The sequence below is a fragment of the Pan troglodytes genome, chromosome 6 (genome assembly GCF_028858775.2).
Source record: "Pan troglodytes isolate AG18354 chromosome 6, NHGRI_mPanTro3-v2.0_pri, whole genome shotgun sequence".
Taxonomy (NCBI): Eukaryota; Metazoa; Chordata; class Mammalia; order Primates; family Hominidae; genus Pan; species Pan troglodytes.
Window position 1 is genome coordinate 110,846,085 of NC_072404.2, and position 18,425 is coordinate 110,864,509.

At 50.5% G+C, this 18,425-nt stretch overlaps 1 long non-coding RNA gene across 1 annotated transcript; it reads left to right on the forward strand.

Moving 5' to 3' along the window:
• Positions 1–3,352: 3,352 nt before the first annotated feature.
• On the forward strand, positions 3,353–8,353 carry LOC107971911 (uncharacterized). The gene is made up of 3 exons (XR_001714732.3): positions 3,353–3,642; positions 6,575–6,804; positions 7,785–8,353. It is a non-coding gene; the product is annotated as an uncharacterized LOC107971911 (long non-coding RNA).
• Positions 8,354–18,425: the final 10,072 nt, after the last annotated feature.

An 18,425-nucleotide genomic window follows, 5' to 3' on the forward strand; every position in this document is an offset into this window, starting at 1 on the left:
GGGTTTAAGTGATTCTCCTGCCTCAGCCTCCTGAGTAGCTGAGATTACAGGCGGCTGCCATCACATCTGACTAATTTTTGTAATTTTAGTAGAGATGGGGTTTCACCATGTTGGTCAGGCTGGTCTTGAACTCCTGACCTCAGTCAATCTACGGCCTCAGCCTCCCAAAGTGTTGGGATTACAGGCGTGAGCCGCCGCACCCAGCCTACTTGAGTAGTTTCCTTTTTTTTTTTTTTTTGAGGTGGAATCTCGCTCTGTTGCCAGGCTGGAGCGCAGTGGCATGATCTCGGCTCATTGCAACCTCCTCTTCCTGGGTTCAAGTGATTCTCTTGCCTCAGCCTCCTGAGTAGGTGGGATTACAGGCGCCTGCCACCACGCCCAGCTAATTTTTTTGTATTTTTATTAGAGATGGGGTTTCACCGTGTTAGCCAGGATGGTCTCGATCTCCTGACCTCATGATCTGCCCGCCTTGGCCTCCCAAAGTGCTGGGATTACAGGCGTGAGCCACCACGCCCGGCCAAGGATCTTTTTTTTTTTTTTTGAGATGGAGTCTCACTCTGTCACCCGGGCTGGAATGCAGTGGCACCATCTCAGCTCACTGCAACCTCCGCCTCCTGGGTTCAAGCAATTCTCTTGCCTCAGCCTCCCGAGTAGCTGGAATTACAGGTACGTGCCACCATGCCTGGTTAATTTTTGTATTTTTAGTGGAGATAGGGTTTTGCCATGTTGGCCAGGCTGGTCTCAAACTCCTGACCTCAGGTGATCCGCCCACCTCTGACCCCCAAAGTGTTGGGATTACAGGCGTGAGCCACTGCGCTGGGCCCGATTAAGTATCTTTAGATGGGAAGATGATCCTGGAGTATCCAAGTGGGCTCTAGAAGATGCAATTAGAAGTGTCAGTATAAGAGAGAGAGAAGAAGATCTGAGACGGATACCTAGAGAAAGCAATGTGGGAGCTGGGCATGGTGGCTCACGCTGTAATCCCAGCACTTTGGGAGGCTGAGGCACATGGATCACTTGAAGTCAGGAGTTCGAGACCAGCCTGACCAACATGGCGAAACCCCCAAAAATACAAAAATTAGCCAGGTGTGGTGGCAGGCACATGTAATCCCAGGTACTCGAGAGGCTGAGGGATGAGAACTGCTTGACAGCCCATGGGGCGGAGGTTGCCGTGAGCTGGGATCATGCCATTGCATGGTAGCCTGGGCAAAAGAGCAAGACTCTGTCTCAAAAATAAAATAATAAGGCCGGGCGAGGTGGCTCACGCCTGTAATCCCAGCACTTCGGGAGGCCGAGGTGGGCGGATCACGAGGTCGAGAGATCGAGACCACCCTGGCCAACATGGTGAAACCCCGTCTCTACTAAAAATACGAAAAAAGCCGGGCATGGTGGCAGGCGCCTGTAATCCCAGCTACTTGGGAGGCTGAGGCAGGAGAATCGCTTGATTCCGGGAGGCAGAGGTTGCAGTGAGCCAAGATTGCACCATTGCACGCCAGCCTGGGCAAAAAGAGTGAAACTCTGTCTCAAAAAAAAAAAAAATTAATTAATAAAATAAAATAAAATAATATAAGTCAGCGGGCGGTGGCTCATGTCTGTAATTCCAGTACTTTGGGAGGCCGAGGCAGGCGGATCACCTGAGGTTGGGAGTTTGAGGCCAGCCTGACCAACATGGAGAAAACCCGTCTCTACTAAAAATACAAAATTAGCTCGGTGTGGTGGCACATGCCTGTAATCCCAGCTACTTGGGAGGCGGAGGCAGGAGAATCGCTTGAACCCAGGAGGCAGAGGTTGCAGTGAGCCAAGATCGCTCCATGGCACTCCAGGCTGGCCAACAAGAGTGAAACTCTGTCTCAAAAATAAAATAAAATAAAATAAAAAAACACAGATCTGGCCACATTAATTTTCCGTGAAAAAATCTGTCAGTGGCACATTAATGCCTGTAAGATGATGCCAAACTCCTTGCCTGGCCTAAGGTGCTCTTCACCGTCTGGTCCCTCATCTTCTCCCTCATGCTCAAATACACAAACATACATGCACACATTGACACTCCTATGTTCACAATCGCTCTCTCACACACACTCACACTCACTTGAGCCATGCTGCACTACAGAATTCCTATGATTGGGCTGTTTTAGCTTCTGTGAGTTTCATGAGCTCCTGCAACGTCTCTCATAGAAAGAAAGTTGTTTCATCTCAACACATGTGTGGCAAAAACTGGTTTGTTCAGCATGGAATAGAAAATGGTTCTGCTGCTGCGCACAGTGGCTCATGCCTGTAATCCCAGCACTTTGGGAGGCCAAGGCAGGAGGATCACCTGAGGTCAGGATCTTTCCTTTAAAAGAACTGATCGTTGAAACCATGACGGTGAAATTCCACATTTAAACATATTTGTACCTCAACTCATGTTTTTCAATATCATGAAAAGTCCATCCAGGCCAGGCACAGTGGCTCACACCTGTAATCCCAGCACTTTGGGAGGCTGAGGTGGGCAGATCACAAGGTCAGGAGTTTGAGACCAGCCTGGCCAACATGGTGAAACCTCGTCTCTGCTAAAAATACAAAAATTAGCTGGGCATGGTGTCAGATACCTCTAATTCCAGCTACTCCGTAGGCTGAGGCAGGAGAATCATTTGAACCTGAGAGGCAGAGGTTGCAGTGAGCCGAGATGGCGCCACTGCACTTCAGCCTGGGCAACAGGGTGAGACTCCGTCTCAAAAAAGTCCATCCACAAAAAATGCATATTTTTACATAAATGATTATTACAAATTTCTAACAATATGTGACATTTCAATATACATGATTATGTTGACATTACGCAGCTGTAAAAGAGAACAAGGCAGCCCAGGCCTGGTGGCTTATGCCTGTAATCCCAGCACTTTGGGAGGCCAAGGCGGGCAGTTCACTTGAGATCAGGAGTTCAAGACCAGCCTGGCCAACATGGCGAAACTCCGTCTCTACTAAAAATATTATACAAAAAAATTAGGCGTGGTGGCATGCGCCTGTATTCCCAGCAACTCGGGAGGCTGAGGCAGGAGAATCGCTTGAACCCAGGAGGCGGAGGTTGCAGTGAGCCGAGATCACAGGACTGCAGTCCAGCCTGGGACGACAGGGCTAGACTCCTTCTCAAAAAAAAAAAAAAAGAAAGAAAGAAAAAGAAAAGAACAACGCGGCTCTGCGAGTACTGACACAAATCCCCAGCATAAAAAGTGAAAAATGCACACCTTTGTGGAAAAGTGTGAATAGTCTGCTCCCATTTCTATTAGCAAACACACCTGTGGGCACACTGAGGTTTCTGTCCAGTCTGGAAGGGGAGGGCGGGGCCTTCCCGGGAGTGAAGGGGATGGGGCCGACCCGGACCCTCCAGGGAACGCCCTTGAGTAACTCGCGCACTTGGGACCCCGTTTCCACCCAGGACCACAGGCTCAAGATGGCCTGGTAGATGCAGCCGGCACGCGCCTCTCCTCCGACGGGAACAGAAGGAGCCGGTAGGTTTTCACACTTGCAGCAGATCCGCTAAGAGAACGAGGGATTTAGCTGAGAAGCCACTGGGAGCCCGAGGAGTGGAGCAGAGGTACCCAGGCAGCCTGCGCGCAGAAATCGGATCGGCGGGGACGGCCTGCAGCCCCCGCTCGCGGGGAAAGGGTGAGTGAGAGACCCCGGGGCTCCGCAGTCCCCCTACTGACTTCCACAGCCCCCCGACCCTCGCGGGCCTCCAGAATGGGCAGCGGCCGAGAGATTCCCCAGCGGCATTGCAGGAGCCCACGTGGAGCCCACGGGCTTCCCTGCCCTGAGCAGCTGGAGCTGCAGCCCCCGCCACCCCGAGAGTCCAGCCCCGAGGGCAGCTCCTGCCTTGCCTGCGGTTACCGCCGCCGCCAGCTGAGGGCCAAGGAGGGAGAGGGGAGGCCAGGCGCTCTCAGGAGTCCCAAAGGACAAATAACCTCGCCGCTGCCGCGGGACCCAGACGCGAGCCAACTGCTCGCCCGCCCTGCCCCGCCTGAGCTTTCCGCCGGCAGCCTGGGGCCCAGCCCTTCCCTGTCTGTCACAGCCAGAGCCCAAACCCCGGGGGCCTGAGGACAGTCCGCTGGCGGTTCCGTCCCGCGAGGACTGGAGCACAGGGGCCTGGGGATTGGTGGCTGCGGGTTTTGTCCGTCAACGTTGGCGGCTGAACACTCCTCCCCGGGGTCTGAGGTCTGGGGCACAGCCTGCCGATACCACCACGGACAGGCCAGGGGACTCGCTTGCCCCTCCCACCCATCAACACCTGCTGCCCCCGGGCCTGAGATTAGCCGCATGCCCAGCCAGGGACTGTCACTACCAGCATTCGAGCAGGGCACCTAGACGCCCACGAAGAGACCCACAAATCGCTACCCTGAACCCACTAACGCCAGGGCCAGTGTACACTGCTCTGGGGCTCAAGAACAGGCAAGCACAGTCTCCACTAATAACCACACCCTAAGTCACCCAAGTAATGTACAGAGCCTACACTTCTACCTCAAACCAAAGCCAAGATCCCCTACTTAACCACATCATATCTACATCTTCAGGAAGAAGTCCTCCCCTACAAAGCGAATTCACAAACGGAAGAAGTGACTATTCCACAGGATGCGCAGATCTCAACGGAAGGACCCAGGAGGCATGAAAAAGCAAGGAAATGTGACGCCTTCAGAAGAAACCAGTAATTCTCCAGCAACAGATCCCCATCCAAAAGAAATTCAGGAAAGCTCAAACAGAGAATTGAGCAGAGAATTGACCGGACTGATTGTAAAGAAGGTCATCAGCATGGAAGAGTCTTTTGAACAACAACATAAAGAAATGAGGAAAAGAGGTGGGGAGATATATGAGATGATTACCTGCCAGAAAGAGGTTTTAAAATTCAACAGAAGAGTATTTCTGGAACTGAAGAAATCATTGGATGAAATACAAAGTACAGTCAAAAGCTTCAATGATAGACTAGAACAAATAGAAGAAAAACTCTCAGGGCATAAAATCTGAAGCATTTTTCTCACTTTAAAGATTCATGGGTTGTACTCTGGCCATTAATGTGAACAAAACCTGTTGGGTTAGTTCTTATTCTGGGGTCTTGGGTAATCGTTAGAGCGAAATAAAAATAATTTCCCTTAGAGATGGTCGATTTTGCAAGATTAGTTATCATCCAGCAGTTAGGTAAAGATGATCTGATTCAGTTACTGAATCTGATCAGTACTGAATTCAGTACGCACAGGAATCCTAACAGGTGAATGTAGCTGAAGTACATTGTCATGGTCAAAAAAAGCCACTCTCTCTAACAGATTGCCCACACAGCTACATGTCAGCCCTCCTCGCTGCAAACCTGACAAACACTGTAGCATTTTATTATTTATTTATTTATTATTTAGAGATGTGGTCTTTCTGTACCCAGGCTGGAATGCAGTAGTGCAATTTCACTGCAGCCTCCATTTTCCGAGCTCATGCAATTATCCAGTCTCAGTATCCCAAGTAGCTGGGACTACAGGCATGAGCCATGAGGCCTAATTTTTTTTTTTTTTTTGGTCGGAGTTTTGCTCTTGTTGCTCAGGCTGGAGTGCAATGGCGCGATCATGGCTCACTGCAACCTCCACCTCCCAAGTTCGTGCCTCAGCCTCCAGATTAGCTGGGATTACAGGCACCCACCACCACATCCAGCTAATTTTTGTATTTCTAGTAGACATGGGGTTTCCCAATGTTGGTCAGGCTGGTCTTGAACTCCTGACCTCAGGTGATCCTCCCGCCTGGGCCTCCCAGAGTGCTGGGATTACAGGGGCTGAGCCACCATGCCCAGCCTCCTGGCTAATTTTTGAACCTTTTTGTAGAAACAGGGTTTCACCATGTTGCCTAGTCTGGTCTTGAACTCCTGAACTCAAAGTGATCTGCCTGCCTCAGCCTCCCAAAGTGCTGTGACTGCAGGAGTGAACCACACTTTGCCAAGCACACCCTAGCATGTTAATTCATCATTCTTTTTTTTTGGAGACGGAGTTTTTGCTTTGCAGGAGCCGAGATCTCGCCACTGCACTCCAGGCTGGGCGACAGAGTTAGAATCCATCTCAAAAAAAAAAAAAAAAAAATTAAAATTAAAAGAAAAAAGCATCCAAAAAATGCATACATCAACGTAAAGGATTTTTTTTTTTTTTGGTGATATGGAGTCTCGCTCTTGTCGCCCAGGCAGGAGTGCAGTGGCGCGATCTTGGCTCACTACAACATCCGCCTCCCGGGTTCAAGCGATTCTCGTTACTCAGCCTCCCAAGTAGCTGGGATTACAGGCGCCCGCGACCACGCCCGGCTGATATTTTTATTTTTAGTAGAGACGGGGTTTCCCCATGTTGGCCAGGCTGGTCTCGAACCCCCTACCTCAGGTGATCCACCCGCCTCGGCCTCCCAGAGTGCTGGAATTACAGGCGTGAGCCACCGTGCCCGGCCAAATAGTCTATTTATATTAGCAAACACACCTGTGTGCACACGGAGCTTGCGGACCAGTCTGGAAGGGGAGGGCGGGGCCGACCCGGACCCTCCAGGGAACGCCCTTGAGTAACTCGCGCACTTGGGACCCATTCCCACCTAGGACCATAGGCTCAAGATGGCCTGGTAGATGCAGCCGGCACGCGCCTCTCCTCTGGCGGGAACCGAAGGCGCCGGTAGGTTTTCACACTTGCAGCCGATCGGCTAAGAGAACGCGGGATTCAGCCGAGAAGCCACTGGGAGCCCGAGGAGCGGAGCAGAGGCACCCAGGCAGCCTGCGCGGAGAAATCGAATCGGCTGGGACGGCCTGCAGCCCCTGCGCACGGGGAAAGGGTGAGTGAGAGACCCCGGGGGCTCCGCAGTCCCCCCACGGACTTCCACAGCCCCCTGACCCTCGTGGACCTCCATAGTAGGGGGCAGCGGGCGAGAGATTCCCCAGCGGCGTTGCAGGAGCCCACGTGGAGCCCACGGGCTTCCCTGCCCTGAGCAGCTACAGCTGCAGCCGCCGCCGCCCAGCTGAGGGCCAGGGAGGGAGCGGGGAGGCCAGAGGCTTTCATACGTCCGAAAAGACTAATAACCCCACCGCCGCCGCGGGACTCAGACGCGAACCAACCGCTTGCCTGCTCTACCCCGCCTGAGCTTTCCTGGGGACCAGCCCTTCCCTGTCCGTCCTAGCCAGCGACCGAACACCGGGGCCCTCAGGCCAGTCCGCTGGTGGTTCTGCCTCCTGAGGACTTGCGCACGCGGGCCAGGGGCCTGGGGATTGGTGACTATTCTGCCTCTTCCGGCACCGTTGGCGGCTGAACACTCCTCCCCGGTGTCTGAGTTTAGGGGCCCAGCCTGCGGATAACACCTCAGGCTACCTACAGGCCCGGGGACTCGCGTGCCCGCCCAACCTGGTCAGCCACCTCCAACACCAGCAGGGACCGCCTGGATTCCGGAGGGTTGCCCCCACAACTGCAACTACCCTGCCCACATCACACCCACTGCCCCAACGCCTGAGATCAGCCACACCCCCAACCAGTGGCTGCCACTACCAGCATTAGAGCAGGGCACCTAGAGACACACGAATCACTCCCCACAACCCGCTAATAACAGAGCCAGCATGCACTGCTCTGGGGCTAAAGAATAGGTAAGATCAGGCCACCACTGGGGCCCAAATACTGGCCCACCTGGCCGCCTAGTCCCCAGCAACCACAGCCTCCACTAATAACCACACCCTAAGCCACCCAAGAAATCATACAGAGCCTACAGTACTACCCCAATCAAAGCCAAAGTGCCCCAGCTAACCAACACCCTATCTACATTTTCAGGAAGAAGTCCTCCCCTACAAAGCGAGTTCACAAACTTGGAAGAAGCCACTTTCACAGGATGCACAGATCTCAACGGAAGGACACAGAAAACATGAAAAAGCAAGGAAATGGGGCGCCTCCAAAGGAACCCAGTAATTCTCCAGCAGCAGATCCCCATCCAAAAGAAACAGAAGATATTTTGGAGAGAGAATTGAACATACATATTATACAGTTGATGGGCATAATACAAGCATCATTTGGAAAAGAACAGAGAAAAAAGATGGAAGGAGTTACCGTTCTGCAGGAAAAAATTATCAACTCCAGTGATATTATTAAATACAACCTAATGACACTTCTGAAGCTGAAGAAATCACTGGATGAAATACAAAGTAAACTCAAAAGCTTCAGTGATAGACTAGAACAAGTAGAAGAAAGACTCTCAAAACTTGAAATCTGAAGCATGTTTCTTAAAGATTTAATGGGTTATTATACTCTGGCCATTAATGTCAACGAAATCTGCTGGGTTAATTCTTAACTGGGGTCTTGGATAATCATTAAAATGAAATGAGAATAATTTCTTTTTGAGATGATCAATTTTGTGAGATTGATTTTTTTTTTTTTTTTTTTTTTAATGAGACTGAGTCTTGCTCTGTCGCCCAGGCTGGAGTGCAGTGGCATGATTTCGGTTCACTGCAACCTCCGTCTCCCAGGTTCAAGAGATTTTCCTGCCTCAGCCTCCAGAGTAGCTGGGACTACAGGCGTGTACCACCACACCCAGCTTATTTTTGTATTTTTAGTAGAGATGGGGTTTCACCATGTTAGCCAAGGTGGTCTCAAACTCCTGACCTCAGGTGATCCGCCCGCCTCGGCTTACCAAAGGGCTGGGATTACAGGCATGAGCCACCAGGCTGGCTGAGATGGATTCTTGTTAGGCAGCAGTCATGGAAAGATGATTTGATTCAGTTGACATTAACAGTACACACGGTAATCCTAACAGGTGAATGTAATTTAAGCTAAATTACCAGGCAATTGTCATAGTCTGGAAAACACACTCTGCCAGGTGAGATGGCTCAGGCCTGTAATCCCAGCACTTTGGGAGGCCGAGGAGGGTGGATCACCTAGGGTCAGGAGTTCAAGACCAGCCTGGCCAACATGCTGAAACCCCGTCTCTATTAAAAATAAAATACAAAAAAAATTAGCCGGGCGTGGTGGCGGGCGCCTGTAGTCCCAGCTACCGGGAGGCTGAGGCAGGAGAATGGCATGAACCCAGGAGGCGGAGCTTGCAGTGAGCTGAGATCGCACCACTGCACTCAAGCCTGGATGACAGAGTGAGACCCCCGTCTCAAAAAATAAATAAATAAAACTTTTGGAGATAAATGCCAACAATCTTCCAAAATATCCTGGGTGAGCTGTACACCCACGCTGCTACAGTGTACTCACTAAAGTCAAAAGTTGGAAACACCCAAATTGCCAACAGATGAATGGATAAACAAAATGTGGTCTGGCCATATGATGGAATATTATTCTACCTTCTTAAGGAAAGAAAGTTTTTTGTTTTGTTTTCCAGACAGAGTCTCTCTTTGTCACCCAGGCTGGAGTGCAGTGGCGAGATGTCGGCTCACTGCAACCTCCACCTCCCAGGTTCACGTGATTCTTGTGCCTCAACCTCCTGAGTAGCTGGGATTACAGGTGTGCCCCACCATGTCTGGCTTATTTATTTATTTATTTATTTAGAGATGGAGTTTCATTCTTGTTGCCCAGGCTGGAGTGCAATGGTGTGATCTCGGCTCACCACAACCTCAAGCCTCCTGGGTTCAAGCAATTCTCCTGCCTCAGCCTCCCGAGTAGCTGGGATTACAGGCATGCACCACCACGCCTGGCTAATTTTGTATTTTTAGTAGAGACAGTTTTGCCATGTTGGCCAGGCTGGTTTTGAACTCCTGACCTCTGGTGATCCACTCGCCTTGGCCTCCCAAAGTGCTGGGATTACGGGCGTGAGCCACCGTGCTCACCTTAAAAAGGAAGGAAATTCTGACACATGCTGCAATCAGGTGAACCTTGAGATCATTAGGTTACCTGGAATAAACCAGTAACAAAAAAACAAATACTATATGATTCCCCTTGTATAAAGGACTTAGAGGAGGCAACATCAGAGACAAAAAATAAAATAGAATGGTGGTTGCCAGGGCCTGGGGGAAGGAGGAAAGGGGAGTTGTTCAATGGTTATAGAGTTTCAGTTAGGGATCATAGAAAGTTCTGGAGATGGATGGTGGTGATGGTTGCATAACAACGTGAGTGTATTTAAAGCTACTGAACTGTATACTTCCAAATGGTTAGAATGGGCTGGTCCTGGTAAGGTGGGTGGATGGATTCAGCTCGCAAGTTTGAGACCAGTCTGGGGAGCATGGTGAAACCCCGTCTCTACAATAAAAATTTGGGTGGTCGTGGTGGTGCGATCCTGTAGTCTCAGCTACTTGGGAGGCTAAGGTGGGAGGATGGCTTGAGCCAAGGAGATGGAGGTTGAAGTGAGCCCAGATGGCACCACTCCACTCCAGCCTAGGCTAAAGAGGCAGGCTGGGCACGGTGGCTCATGCCTGTAATCCCAGTACTTTGGGAGGTTGAGGCAGGCAGATCACAAGGTCAAGACTTTGAGATCATCCTGGCCAACATGGTGAAACCCTGTATCTACTGAAAATACAAAAATTAGCTGGGCGTGGTGGCATATGCCTATAGTCTCAGCTACTCGGGAGGCTGAGGCAGGAGGATGGCTTGAACCCAGGAGGTAGAGGTTGCAGTGAGCCAAGATCACACCACTGCACTCCAGACTGGCAACAGAGTGAGACTCCATCTCAAAAAAAAAAAAAGGTTAGATTGGCAAATTTTATGTTATGGACAGTTTGTCACAAGATAGCAGTATTGTTAAATTTGAAAAAATACTGAGTGACTAAATTTTTAGGTTTATAATATAAAAACAAAACATTTCTTTTTTGAGATGGAGTCTCACTCTTGTTGCCGGGGCTGGAGTGCAATGTGCCATCTTGCACATTGAGGCCAGGCTGGTCTCAAACTCTTGACCTCAGGTGATCTGCTCACCTTGGCCTCCCAAAGTGCTGGGATTACAGACGTCAGCCACCGTGCCCGGCCTGCCTTATTCTTTTTTACAGCTAAATAATATCAATATAATCATCTATATTGGAATGTCACATATTGTTAGATGTTTGAAAAATCTTTTGTGTTGAAATATGCATTTTTATAGATGGCCTTTGAACAGTATTGAAAAACATGATTTGGGGGTATAAATATGTTTAAATGTGAAATTTCAGAGAGATGATTTCAGTAATCATTCCTTTCAAAGGTAAAGATGGGGCTGAGCACAGTGGCTCACGCCTGTAATCCCAGCATTTTGGGATGCCAAGGCGGGCAGATCACCTGAGGTTGGGAGTTCGAGACCAGCTTGACCAATATGGTGAAACCCCATCTCTACTAAAAACGCAAAATTAGCCGGGCGTGATGGTGCATGCCTGTAATCCCAGCTACTTAGGAGGCTGAGGCAGGAGAATCGCTGGAACCCAGGAGGTGGAGGCTGCGGTGAGCCGAGATCGCGTCGTTGCACTCCAGCCTGGCCAACAAGAGCCAGACTCCGTCTCATTAAAAAAAAAAAAAAAAAAAAAAAAAAAAAAAGAATAAGGTGTCTCTGTGAGTACTAACACAAATCCCCAGTATAGAAAGTGAAAAATGGCTGGGCGCCGTGGCTCACGCCTGTAATCCCAGCACTTTGGGAGGCCGAGGCGGGTAGATCACGAGGTCAGGAGTTCAGGACCAGCCTGGCCAACATGGTGAAACCCCGTCTCTACTAAAAATACAAAAATTAGCTGGGCGTGGTGGCGCTTGCCTATAAACCCAGCTACTCGGGAGGCTGAGGCAGGATAATTGCTTGACCCTGGACCCGGGTTGCAGAGAGCCGAGATCGCGCCGCTGCACTCCGTCTCAAAAAAAAAAAAAGTGAAAAATGAACACTTTTGTGGAAAAGTGTAAATAGTCTGCTTCCATTTCTATTAGCTAACACACCTGTGTGCACATGGAGCTTTCCGTCCAGTCTGGAAGGGGAGGGCGGGGCCTTCCCGGGAGTGAAGGGGGCGGGGCCGACCCAGACCCTCCAGGGAACGCCCTTGAGTAACTCGCGCACTTGGGGCCCGTTTCCACCTAGGACCACAGGCTCAAGATGGCCTGGTAGATGCAGCCGGCACGCACCTCTCCTCTGACGGGAACCGAAGGAGCCGGTAGGTTTTCACACTTGCAGCAGATCAGCTAAGAGAACGCGGGATTCAGCCGAGAAGCCACTGGGAGCCCGAGGAGCGGAGCAGAGGCACCCAGGCAGCCTGCGCGGAGAAATCGGATAGGCGGGGACGGCCTGCAGCTCCCGCGCGCGGGGAAAGGGTGAGTGAGAGACCCCGGGGCTATGCAGTCCCCCCACGGACTTCCACATTCCCCCGACCCTCGCGGACCTCCAGAATAGGGGGCAGCGGCCGAGAGATTCCCCAGCGGCGTGGCAGGAGCCCACGTGGAGCCCACGGGCTTCCCTGCCCTGAGCAGCTGCAGCTGCAGCTGCAGCCTCCGCCACCCCGAGAGTCCAGCCCCGAGGGCAGCTCCTGCCTTGCCTGCGGTTACCGCCGCCGCCAGCTGAGGGCCAGGGAGGGAGAGGGGAGGCCAGGCGCTCTCAGGAGTCCCAAAGGACAAATAACCCCGCCGCTGCCGCGGGACCCAGACACGAGCCAACTGCGCGCCCGCCCTGCCCCGCCTGAGCTTTCCGTCCGCAGCCTGGGGCCCAGCCCTTCCCTGTCTGTCACAGCCAGAGCCCAAACCCCGGGGGCCTGAGGACAGTCCACTGGCGGCTCCGTCCCCTGAGGACCTTGAGCAGGAGGGCCAGGGGCCTGGGGATTGGTGGCTGTTCTGCCCTTTCCGCCACCGTTGGCGGCTGAACACTCCTCCCCGGGGTCTGGGGTCAGGGACCCAGCCTGTGGGATACCACCCAACTGCAACTGTCCTCATCCACATCACACCCACTGCTCCAGGGCCTGGGATCAACCACGAGCTTAGCTGGGGCTTGCAGGGACCAGCCCCACAGGGTCGGGGGGCTTCTCCCTGTGTGCGGCGACTAGAGAGTGTAGAAATAAAGACACAAGACAAAGGGATAAAAGAAAAGACAGCTGGGCCCGGGGCACCACTACCACCAATGCGCGGAGACCGGCAGTGGCCCCGAATGTCTGGCTGCGCTGTTATTTTTTGGATACAAAGCAAAAGGGGCAGGGTAAAGAGTGTGAGTCATCTCCAATGATAGGTAAGGTCACGTGGGTCACGTGTCCACTGGACAGGGGGCCCTTCCCTGCCTGGCAGCCAAGGCAGCGAGAGAGAGACAAAGAGAAAGACAGCTTACGCCATTATTTTTGCATATCAGAGACTTTTAGTATTTTCACTAATTTACTACTGCTATCTAGAAGGCAGAGCCAGGTGTACAGGATGGAACATGAAGGCGGACTAGGAGCGTGACCACTGAAGCACAGCATCACAGGGAGATGGTGAGGCCTCCAGATAACTGCGGGCAAGCCTGACTAATGTCAGGCCCTCCAACAAGAGGTGGAGGAGCAGAGTCTTCTCTAAACTCCCCCCGGGAAAGGGAGACTCCCTTTCCCGGTCTGCTAAGTAGCCTGTGTTTTTCCTTGACACTGAGGCTACCACTAGACCACCGTCCGCTTGGCAAGGGGCGTCTTCCCAGAAGCTGGCGTTGCCGCTAGACCAAGGAGCCCTTCTGGTGGCCCTGTCTGGGCATAACAGAAGGCTCGCACTCTTGTCTTCTGGTCACACCTCACTATGTCCCCTCAGCTCCTATCTCTGTATGGCCTGGTTTTTCCTAGGTTATGATTTTAGAGCAAGGATTATTATAATATTGGGATAAATTAATTACTACCAACTAATGATTAATGATACTCATAATCATCTCTAAGATCTATATCTGGTATAACTATTCTTGTTTTATATTTTATTATACTGGAACAGCTCGTGTCCTCGGTCTCTTACCTCGGCGCCTGGGTAGCTTGCCGCCCACAGGGGCTGCCACTACCAGGATTCGAGCAGAGCACCTAGAGGACTCCAAATTGCTCCCCTGAACCCATTAATGCCAGAGCCAGCCTACACCACTCCTGGGCTCAAAGACTGGCCCACCTTAGCCTCTTAGTCCCCAGCAACCACACCCTCCACTAATAACCACACCCTAAGCCACCCAAGAAATCACACAGAGCCTATAGTACTACCCCAATCAAAGCCAAAGTGCCCCACCTAACCAACACCCTATCTACATTTTTAGGAAGAAGTCCTCCCCTACAAAGCAAATTCACAAACTTGGAAGAAGCAATTTACACAGGATGCGCAGATCTCAACGGAAGGACACGGGAAACGTGAAAAAGCAAGGAAGTGGGACGCCTCCAAAGGAACCCAGTAATTCTCCAGCAACAGATCCCCATCCAAAAGAAATTCAAGAAATGTCATATAGAGAATTGTGGAAACTGATTTTAACCAAGATTAGAGGGATTCAAGAGACTTCTGAAAAAGAAAGTAAGGAAATGTCAACAGCAATTCTGGATATGGTTGAGGTATTTACCAACCAGATAGAGTTTTCCAGAGCACATGGCAAATGTGGAACTGAAGAAATCACTGGATGAAATACAAAGTATACTCGAAAGCTTCAATGATAGACTAGATCAAGCAGAAAAAAAACTCTCAAAACTTAAAATCTGAAGCCTTTTACTCAATTCAAATATTTAATGGGTTGTACTCTGGCCATTCAGGTGAACAAAATCTGCTGGGTTAATTTTTTTTTTTTTTTTTTGAGATGGAGTCTCGCTCTGTCGCCCAGGCTGGAGTGCAGTGGCGGGACCTCGGCTCACTGCAAGCTCCGCCTCCCAGGTTCACGCCATTCTCCTGCCTCAGCCTCCTGAGTAGCTGGGACTACAGGTGCCCGCCACCACACCCGGCTTATTTTTTGTATTTTTAGTAGAGGTGGGGTTTCACTGTTAGCCAGGATGGTCTCGATCTCTTGACCTCGTAATCCACCCGCCTCGGCCTCCCAAAGTGCTGGGATTACAGGCGTGAGCCACTGCGCCTGGCCTTGGGTTGTTATACTGGGGTCTTGAATAATCATTAAAGGTGAAATGAAAATAATTTCCTTTTGAGGTGGTCAATTTTGTGAGATGGATTCTTGTTAGGCAGCTGTCATGGAAAGATGATTTAGTTCAGTTGACATTAATAGTACGCATGGTAATCCTAACAGGTGAATGTGGTTCAAACTAAATTGCCAGGGAATTGTCATGGTCTAGAAAAGCCACTCTCTCCAGTAGACTGCTCACACAGCTACATGTCAGCCCTCCTCACTGTGAAAGTGACAGACACCCTAGCATTTTTATGCATCTCCCTTAGGTGCCTCAACTTTTTCTCCCACTCTCAGCTGAAAAGAGCTACATCTACCATTTCATCTACTTAGTGTATTTTCTTATTGGCTATGTTAAAAAATTACAAACATAACAATTATGAATGAAAAATAACTCCATGGCTGGGTGCAGTGGCTCACACCTGTAATCCCAGCACTTTGGGAGGCTGAGGCGGGTGGACCACAAGGTCAGGAGTTCAAGACCAGCCTGGCCAAGATGGTGAAACCGTCTCTACTAAAAATACAAAAATTAGCCGGGTGCAGTGGCAGGCACCTGTAATCCCAGCTGCTTGGGAGGCTGAGGGAGGAGAATCAGTTGAACCCGGAGGGTGGAGATTGCAGTGAGACTCTCAAAAAAACAAAACAACACAAAAAAATCTCCTAAGATGATTAAAACAAACTTGCTTCTACAATAAACCATAAACTCACCATATCTAGTGATTCTGTACATTAAATCTTTTGAACATGTTTACCAATTTGGTGTTATGAAAAATTTTTTAGAGGTTGTGTATGGGCTGGGCACAATGACTCATGCCTGTAATCCCACCACTTTGGGAGGCTGAGACGGGCGGATCACTCAAGGACAGGAGTTCGAGATCAGCTGGGGCAACATGGCAAAACCCCATCTCTACAAAAAGTACAAAAATTAGCCAGGCGTGCACTAATTAGTGGGCTGGACCATTACTGGTGTGTGTATCTCTAGTCTCAACTACTCAGAGGCTGAGCTGGCGAGATCAGTGGAGCCCAGGAGATTGAGGCTGCTGTGAGCTGTGGTCATGCCACTGCACTCCAGCCGGGATGACAGAGTGACACCGTGTCTCAAAAAAACAAAAAACAAAAAATTGTGTCTGTACTCCACTTTCCAACTGGATATAGTGTCCATATCAAGGTCATCTAAATAAATATAATGTTTTGGAGAGAGTTTTTGTGTGTGTGTGTGTGACGGAGTCTCGCTATGTTGCCGGGGCTGGAGAGCAGTGGCGCGATCTTGGCTCACTGCAACCTCTGCCTCCTGGGTTCAAGCGATTCTCCTGCCTCAGCTTCCTGAGTAGCTGGGATTACAGGTACCCGCCACCAGGCCCAGCTAATTTTTTGTGTTTTTAGTAGAGTCGGGGTTTCACCATGTTGGACAGGCTGGTCTCGAACTCTGACCTTGTGATTTACCTGCCTTGGCCTCCCAAAGTGCTGGGATTACAGGTGTGAGCCACTCCACTCGGCACTTTTTTCTTTTTTTTGAGATGGAGTTTTGCTCTTGTTGCCCAGGCTGGAGTGCAATGGCACAATCTCGGCTTACTGCAACCTCCGCCTCCCAGGTTCAAGCGATTCTCCTGCCTCAGCTTCCCAGGTAGCTGGGATTACAGGCACGTGCTACCACGCCCAGCCCAGCTAATTTTTGTATTTTTAGTAGAGACGGGGTTTCACCATGTTGGACAGGCTGGTCTTGAACTCCTGACCTCAGGATTTCCACCCGTCTCAGACTCCCAAAGTGTTGGGATTACAGGCGTGAGCCACTGCACCCGGCCTCCAGGCTCAAGCAATTCTTATGCCTCAGCCACATGAGTAGCTGGTATTACAGGTGTGTGCCAACATGCCTGGCGAATTTTTGTATTTTTAGTAGAGATGGGGTTTCGCCATGTTGGCCAGGCTGTTCTTGAACTCCTGGCTTCAATCAGTTCTCCCATCTTAGCCTCCCAAAGTGTTGGGATTACAGGCGTGACCCACTGCAACTGGCCAGGCACTTCAGTTTTTTTTTTTTCTCTGTCACCAGGCTGGAGTGCAGTGGTGCGATCTCGGCTCACTGCAGTCTCTGCCTCGCGGGTTCAGGCAATTCTCCTGCCTCAGCCTTCTGAGTAGCTGGGACTACAGGCATGCCCCACCATGCCCAGCTAATTTTTGTATTTTTAGTAGAGACGGGGTTTCACCATTTTGGCCAGGATGGTCTCGATCTCTTGACCTTGTGATCCGCCTGCCTCGGCCTCCCAAAGTGCTGGGATTACAGGCGTGAGCCACCACGCCCAGCCAGGCACTTCAAATTTTTTGTCACTCTGTGTGTCTGTGAATAACTGAGAAAGTGCCACAGTATTGATTTGGGGGTTACAAACATATTTTAGTGAGTAGGCTAATTCTCAAATACAAAATCTATGAATAAGGATCAAGTATACGTTCATTTGGCATTTTAAGTACCCCAGGTTCCCTCATTATCTGAGGGAGGGCAGCATATGAAACTTATTTAGACCTCTTTTTAAACATTTAATGTAATTTAATTTATTTGAGACAGGGTGTCTGTTGCCCAGGCTGGAGTATAGTGGCGCGATCTCGGCTCAGTGCAATCTCTGCCTCCCAGGCTCAAGCAATTCTTATGCCTCAGCCACCTGAGTAGCTGGTATTACAGGCGTGTGCCAACACACCCTGTGAATTTTTGTATTTTTAGTAAAGATGGGGTTTTGCCATGTTGGCCAGGCTGGTCTTGAACTCCTGGCCTCAAGTGATCCGCCTGCCTTGGCATCCCAAAGTGCTGGGATTACAAGTGTGAGCCACCGCTCCTGGGCTAGAACTCTTTTTTTTTTTTGAGATGGAGTCTTGCTCTGTTGCCCAGGCTGGAGTACAGTGGCGCGATCTTGGCTCACTGCAACCTCTGCCTCCCGGGCTCAAACAATTCTTATGCCTCAGCCTCCCAAGTAGCTGGGATTACAGGCACGCGGCACCACACCCAGCTAATTTTTCTATTTTTAGTAGAGATGGGGTTTCACCATGTTGGTCAGGATGGTCTCGATCTCCTGACCTCATGATCCGCCCACCTCGGCCTCCCAAAGTGCTGGGATTACAAGTGTGAGCCACCATGCCCCGCCTAGAACTCTTATAGAGAATGAAGAATGCGTTTTGATTTTCTTTTTTGCATATCCAAGACATTGCACTCAAGTTTCTGAATCGGCCTATTAGGTTGGTGCAAAAGTAATAGTGGCTTTTGCCATTAAAAATTAAAAATGGCAAAAACCACGATTAGTTTTGCACCAACCTAACATTTAGGAAAATGGAGAGCTCCACGATGGTGGGAATTTCTGTCTTTTTCATTTATGCTGTCTATGGTCAGCAGCTAGAACAGCAGTGCACACACAGCAGGTGCTCAGCCAGTCGGTATTTGTTGGGTGAATCAAGGAATGAAAATCACATTCAAGCCAATA